Source organism: Nelumbo lutea, chromosome 1 (genome assembly GCF_056320005.1).
Source record: "Nelumbo lutea isolate HS-2025 chromosome 1, American lotus-T2T, whole genome shotgun sequence".
Taxonomy (NCBI): Eukaryota; Viridiplantae; Streptophyta; class Magnoliopsida; order Proteales; family Nelumbonaceae; genus Nelumbo; species Nelumbo lutea.
Window position 1 is genome coordinate 80,349,582 of NC_142684.1, and position 6,853 is coordinate 80,356,434.

Sequence of the window (6,853 nt, forward strand, 5' to 3'; positions counted from 1 at the left end):
GATTGCAGGAAGGAGGCGGCTAGAGAGAATTTGCAGGGTGCAGAATTCTCTCCTCTGTGATCTCAGCTCTGAAGACAAGACTGTTGCTGGTGATTGTGTGTCTAAAGGCTGCCGCCCCATCTTCCTTTTATAGACTTAAAGGGATCAGCTCCTAATCCCATTAGGAGTTGCTAACCCAAATCCTATCTGGATTAGAAGTCCCTTTAAGATAAGGGATAAACCTTATCTTATCTGCAGATTAGATCAGCCAGTTCCTAATCTCATTAGGAAGTTTCCAAATCTAAGTCTCATTTAGATCTTGGACTCTCTGATTGGATAGGGTGTGGGCCCAATCCTATCTGCTGATCTTATATCAGAAATCGCCCCTTAAAGACTAATCAAATTAGCCCAGTTCGAAATGGGCTTAAAGCCCATTTAGGGTTATGAATTCATTAAACCTTCCAAACTACTACCCAGTTGGGCTTCCTTGTATGGCGTGGGACCCAAACATTGATCTACACATCAGCCACATGGGTTCAACCCAGCCTTTGTTACAAGGCCTGGCCGAATACACTGTTATGGACAGTGCACCCCCTGAAACCCATCAGATGGGCTCTATGGGCCCAACACTTACCCTAAGTGGTCCCTAGGCCAAGCCACCATGTAACACCCAGGGACTGTGGGCAGATGCAAGAGTAGCCCATCAGGTATTATCCTCAATGACCTTACACTTATCCTCTCAGCCCATAATGATCATACACTACCCGACAAGAGAGGACTTCTCCCTCGACTGCAAGGAACAGTGTTGCACTCTCTCAAATATGGATCCCGGGAATTAAAACATTTTGCAAACATTTCAAAACCATAATATATATATATATATATATATATATATATATATATATATATATATATATGTATACTTTTTATATCTTATATAAAATATATTTTGCAAAACAAATCTCAACGATTGAAATCGGCTGCTGGCAGTCTTGGTTTCCATCAGTGAGAGTGCATTCCCGATCATTACCTTTGTTCGACAAAGTGGCTGATCCTGTCACTATGATCACCCACTCAGATGAATTCTCAGACTGTCCCAACGTACCAAGGTTTTGACCCCCGCTAAGGATCTCACTGTTTGGTATATCAAAGACAGCCCAATCCGACACCCAGTGTAGTATCATAATCGAGTCTACGGGTCGGGTGTAACTTTTCAGTTTTGCCCATCAATCTCCAAGGTCCAGGGCAATACTGGAAATCTGGTCCAGTTCAAAAATTCAATTAATCCCACACTGTATGTGCCTAGGGTCTCACCCTGGTAGCTGAGACAAGCCACCCCAACCGACTTGGTGGCACCATAGTGTCAGCCTTGTCAGGATAGGTCTCCCCAGACCGACCCACTCGCTGTGAACATTCTAAACTAACATGAGTCTCATTAAATGTCCAATTTAAGGGTATTGCACAGAAACATACCAAGGGAACATGAATCAAATATACACTTTTATTCATTTACAATAAATTCATAAAGTACATCATTTTGATTGAAGCTAAGGGCATACAAAACTGTCTAATAACTTAAACTAATGTTAGATGGTGAAAGTTAAGCCTCTCAATGATGGATGGCACATCAAATCAAGTGAAGGAATTTGTAGGTGGGTCTGCCATTGTTGAAGGAAAAGAAACACGGAGGTGAGGCTGTGGTTTATCCATTTATCCTATCTTGTTTAATTTTTCTATACATTATATAATTACAACTAGTTTAACATTAATTAAAATGAGGGTAAATGATTTAAATATTTTTAATGTTTTTATTAAACTATTTAAATATACCTAATTTTCAAAACTACTTAAATATATTTTGTTGGGTGGCCTTGCTTGACAAGGCGGCACACATCTAGGTTAGAAGGACTCTTAAGGGTTGTTTGATTGCAATTTTAGATGTCTGAATCTGAAAATGCTACTTTTCAAACCTCACACTTATTAGGGATCATTTGTTGGCTTTAACGCACTCAAAGGTGTTTCAAAGTCAATGCATTGTCCAAAATACCCTTACACTATTTTGAAAATGACATGTGCTACCCCTATCTTCTCGTGCTCTCAGACTCGTTTGGTTTCTCTCTCTCTCTCTCTCTCTCTCTCTCTCTCTCCCCTATCTATCTACCACTACCGCTTGACGGGTTTGTCGAAGCCCTCAAAATTAGTACTAGTCCCACAATAAAATATTTGCAGTAAAAGTGGTTCTAGGTCGAATCCCACAGGGAGCAAATCAATAATCTCTTAGCCGAATGGGTAAAGTAATTGTGTGGGAAAATTAAATAACTAAAATTAAAAGAATAACAAACTAAACAAACAAGAGAAAATCAGTCTTACCGAATTTTGGTTCAAGGGTTCAGGTTGAATCGATTGGCCATCGATCCTATGTACAATTCAGCATTCTTGCAATTCAAGCATTTAACCTTAGATTTATTAGGATAGCCATAATAAACCTTGTGTTTTCCTAATTCAGTTGACCAAACCCAACATTCGATCAACACTTATCATCACTCAACTGGGTACGATAGCGTTCCATGTTAAACAATGATAGCATTAAGATTTGTGAAAACAGTTAAACCAAAATAACAATAATTGAGATAGCTGCAATTACTGAATTTTGTTCCATCGATTCTTTTAGGTTGAACCATGTTAAAACATTGGTCAAAGGCTGTCACGAACAATTGACCCAAAAGGATATCAACCTAATTGTTACTTGTACCATTATTTGTGACAATTACGGATCACCGAAATCATGGATAGCAGTAGGAAAATCAACATTAATTCAGTTTGTCAGACTAATTAACATTAACATCCAATAAAAATATGCACAAGAATCAATGAATACTTGAATTAAAAGCAAGAAAATAAATTAACTACAGAACCTCACAATGAAACAATCGAACCTCCCCCCTTGAACCAGAAAAAGAAGTTTCGCTGCTCATGATCTGCGCAATCTCCATGCTTTGCTTCTCCATGGCCGAACTGATCTTCTTGAGTTGCTTGATGCTTGATTGCTGGATGATTGAGTGATTTCTAGAGCTGGTTCGCCTCCCTCTTTATATATCCAAAGGAGAGGGCTGTTTTCCAACTCCTTCTAGGAGATCATCTTATCCTTAGGGAGTCTTGATCTTATCTTCTTTGAACTAATCCTATCCTATCTCTTATCTAATGCTCTAATCTCAATCTTCTTATCTTTCTAGGATTACATTCAAGAATTTAGATCTGATAAAACTCTCTCCTTGGAGATTACATTCGAAATTCGGACTCTTAACTCTTGAGTTCGAGTTGGGTTGCTTTAAAACTTGGGCTGCTTCAAGGTACTTCTGCGAGTTGGCTTAAGTTGTGAAATGGGCCTGGCTGAGAACTTGCTCCGACTTCGGGCTCATTTTCGTACTTGATGCGAGCCGAATCTGTCAAAACCCAAAACACAAAAGTTGTGGGCCTTCCTTTCATCTTTCTAATGCTTCTTTAATTGTCTAATTCGGTGTCCGGAATTGAGAGTTAGGCCCAGATTACTGACTGTCACCGAAACTATGCAAAATCACCCGATTTGCCCTGTTTTCTTCCAATTGCCTTCTTTATTGCCCTAAATCGAAATACAAGAGTAATGAGTCCATTTAAGTGCTAAATAAATGTAAAAGAGTGAATATTAGGGGATAAAATTAGGGTTTGTTTTGGTCTCATCACCGCTGCAACTGCGGCTCTCTCTATCTCTTTGTCTTCCTACTTCCTTCCACTGCTGCTGCAACTTGCAACAGCAGTTCTCTCTCTCTCTCTCTCTCTCTCTCCACCCTATCTTCCTGCCACTATCGCTGCAAGTTGCAGTAGTAGCTCTCTCTCTCTTTCTCTCTCCCCTTGTCTTCCCGGTTCTCTCTCTCTCTCTCTTTCTCTCTCCCCTTGTCTTCCCGGTTCTCTCTCTCTCTCTCTATCTCTCTCATTCTCTCTCTCTCTCTCTCTCCTGTCTTCACACCACTACCACCACCGTTGCAACATGCAGCAATGCTGGTTCAGTGAATAATAATAATAATAATTTTATTAATTATTTTAAATATTTTTATTAAATTTATTTATGTTATTTATTAGTTATTAATTATTTATATTAACTAGTAATTTTTAATTATTTCATTAATTTTTAAAAATTATTTTAATTTTTATTTGTGTAAATTATTAATTAGTAAATTATTAATTATTTGAATATTTTTATAGTCATTATTTTTTTAATTTTAATAGTTTTATTTATTAATTAGTAATTATTAATTTATTATTTTTTATTTGTATTGTTTCAATATTATTTTGGGGTTGAAAATTATTTTGTATAAGATAATGCAAATTGAACTCAACATTTCCAAATAGTATGTTTTAGGCATAAAATAGTAAAATTAGTAAATTTCCGATGGTAAAGGGTTGATCCAATACAAACAAACACAGATTCAAATCCTCTAAAAAGTAGAAAAGCATCTATGCCTCTTTTCAGATTTAAGACACTTCTAATATCTTTTTAACTTTTCAGATCCAAATGTTTAGATTTATCAAACGCCTTCTTACTATTCTTAGAATGTATATTTACGGTCTGTTTGATTTGCAGTTGGAAATCAAAATGGGAATCCTTTGGAATTGAAATCAAAATGGTCTAATCTTATAGTCTGTTTGGTTCAAGACATGAATGGGAATGAGAATTGTAATAAGCAGGAATGAGATTTCATTCCCAAGGGAGGGGTAGGGAATGGCCATTCCCTCAAATAGAGGAATGGCATTCTAGCAGGAATGGGAATGGGATTCTGATCTGCCCAACCAAACAATTGGAATTGGAATAGCCCATACCGGCTCCAATTCCAAACCCTTATTCCACGAACCAAGCAATGCCTTATAGATTTATGCCCTGATTGTAATTCTTAGCAGTATTTTAATAGATTCAGGGCCAGGCACACTTAATGGCCTACTTTGCCTTCGATCTCTTGTCAACAAAAAACATTCCAATACCCTCCCAACATTATCTGACACTGCACATCTCATACATGGCGGGTTCTATTTTTACGGTGATGTGTGGTGTCAAATCGAATTCACATCTGTGTCCCACAAGGGGGCACCCCACAATGCCCCACAGCACATCCCCACCTTGTATTGGGAACATCTCCCGATGATGCCTCATCATCTCCATACTTATTATCGGGAGATGTTCTCAATACAAGGTGGGGATGTCCTGTGGGGGCATTGGAGAGTTTTGGAACGTTTTTTGTTGATAGGTGATCCCAACTCCCTTGTTAGAGAAATGTTTAGGGCTATTTACACATGATATTACGGGCATCTTACATGTTATAATCCCACGTTTGCCTTTCCACTGGTGAAAATACCCTTCTTTGAACTATGGAACCAAAACCCCATCTCATGGAGGTTGCCCTTCTTCATTCCCTCCTATCTTTTTTCTTCCTCCTCTTATTTCTTTGTATCTTTTCTTATAATTCTCTGGTTCTCTTCTCCCCTTTCTATCTCTTTGTTCATCTTCCTCATCGTAAAATACAGAGTTCAAAATATGTGATAATAAAAGCCTTGGAGTATAAAAATGGAGATGTTGTAAATAGGAAAAAAAAAACATCTTCATAGCAGGCACATTTCCAAAGCTTTTGTTTCTTTATTCTTTTGTTTTGTTTCTGCTGCCTGGGAAAAGAACCGGCGATCAAAGACAATGGTTCATTGTGTCAACAAATATTCTGCACTCCCATAGTCCCATGTGCTTTAACCGAAGCAGATTTTGAGACACTAGAGCCAAGGTCACTGAAACTCTATTCTTTTTCTTCCTTCCTCCTCTTTATCTCTTTCTTCTTCTCCAATGCTGATAACTTAACCAGTCTGGCCACTGCCCACTCCTCCTCTCTCCTTCTCTCTATGGTGGGAAGGGCATTTTTTTTATCTTTATTTTTTTTTTCCCATCAATGGTAACGGCTAAATGCTTTCAACAAATATATTTTAGTTTTAGAAATGAGAGGGAATATTTAAATAAGCTATATATGTCTAACAAAGGAAGCAACGAAACATAAAAAAAAGGATTACATGTGGTCGTGATAAGTGGAAGTTGAGAGAATTAAGAATAGAATGGAGGGGGCCAGGGGTGTGTGTGTTTGTGGCTGTGGTTTATCCATTTTGATCATCCACCCTGGAGATATTTTTGGTGTTGATCTTGAATTCTGGTTCTCGTGAACCCTGACTGACAACAACCACAAGAGAATTATAGCAGTACAGTTTCCACTTTTGTAAGTTGTGTGATGGAAGCCACTTGTGTGTGTCCTCTGTTTGAAAAGGTTAGGGGACCTGTTTTTGGCCAGTTTTCAAGTATTGGGCTCGGACACTCGGTTCAAACTTCGAACTTGGCTTTTCGGTGAAGGAAAACGAATGAATGTGGTAATTAGAGTGTCCTTTCCAGGAGAATGAACTAGAACTAGAAGAGAGCATTAATTGACTTCAGAATCAGGCAGAGGCAGGTCCCAGCTTCACTGGTTCGTTAATGGCGTGAGAGATGCGGTATCCCTATCTGGTTTATCTCCATGTTCCATTGTTCCCTGGGCTCCAAGCGGTGGATCCGTAAGTAGTGTCACTTGCTGAGCACTGTAGCACATGGCTGATCTCCAGGGGGCGCTGGATCTGTTTATGTGTGCTCATAGTGATAGACTTATGACTCATCAAGCCCAGTAGCCCAGCAAGCAATTATTTGGAGTACGAGTCACGTACTCAGTAATATATATGTATGGCATATTGGATTGATTGGCCTTGGCCATGCATCAGGGCTTCAAGCTTGAAATGGGTTACGTCTTTGTCAAATGTGAAATGCTAATACAAGGCTGCCCTA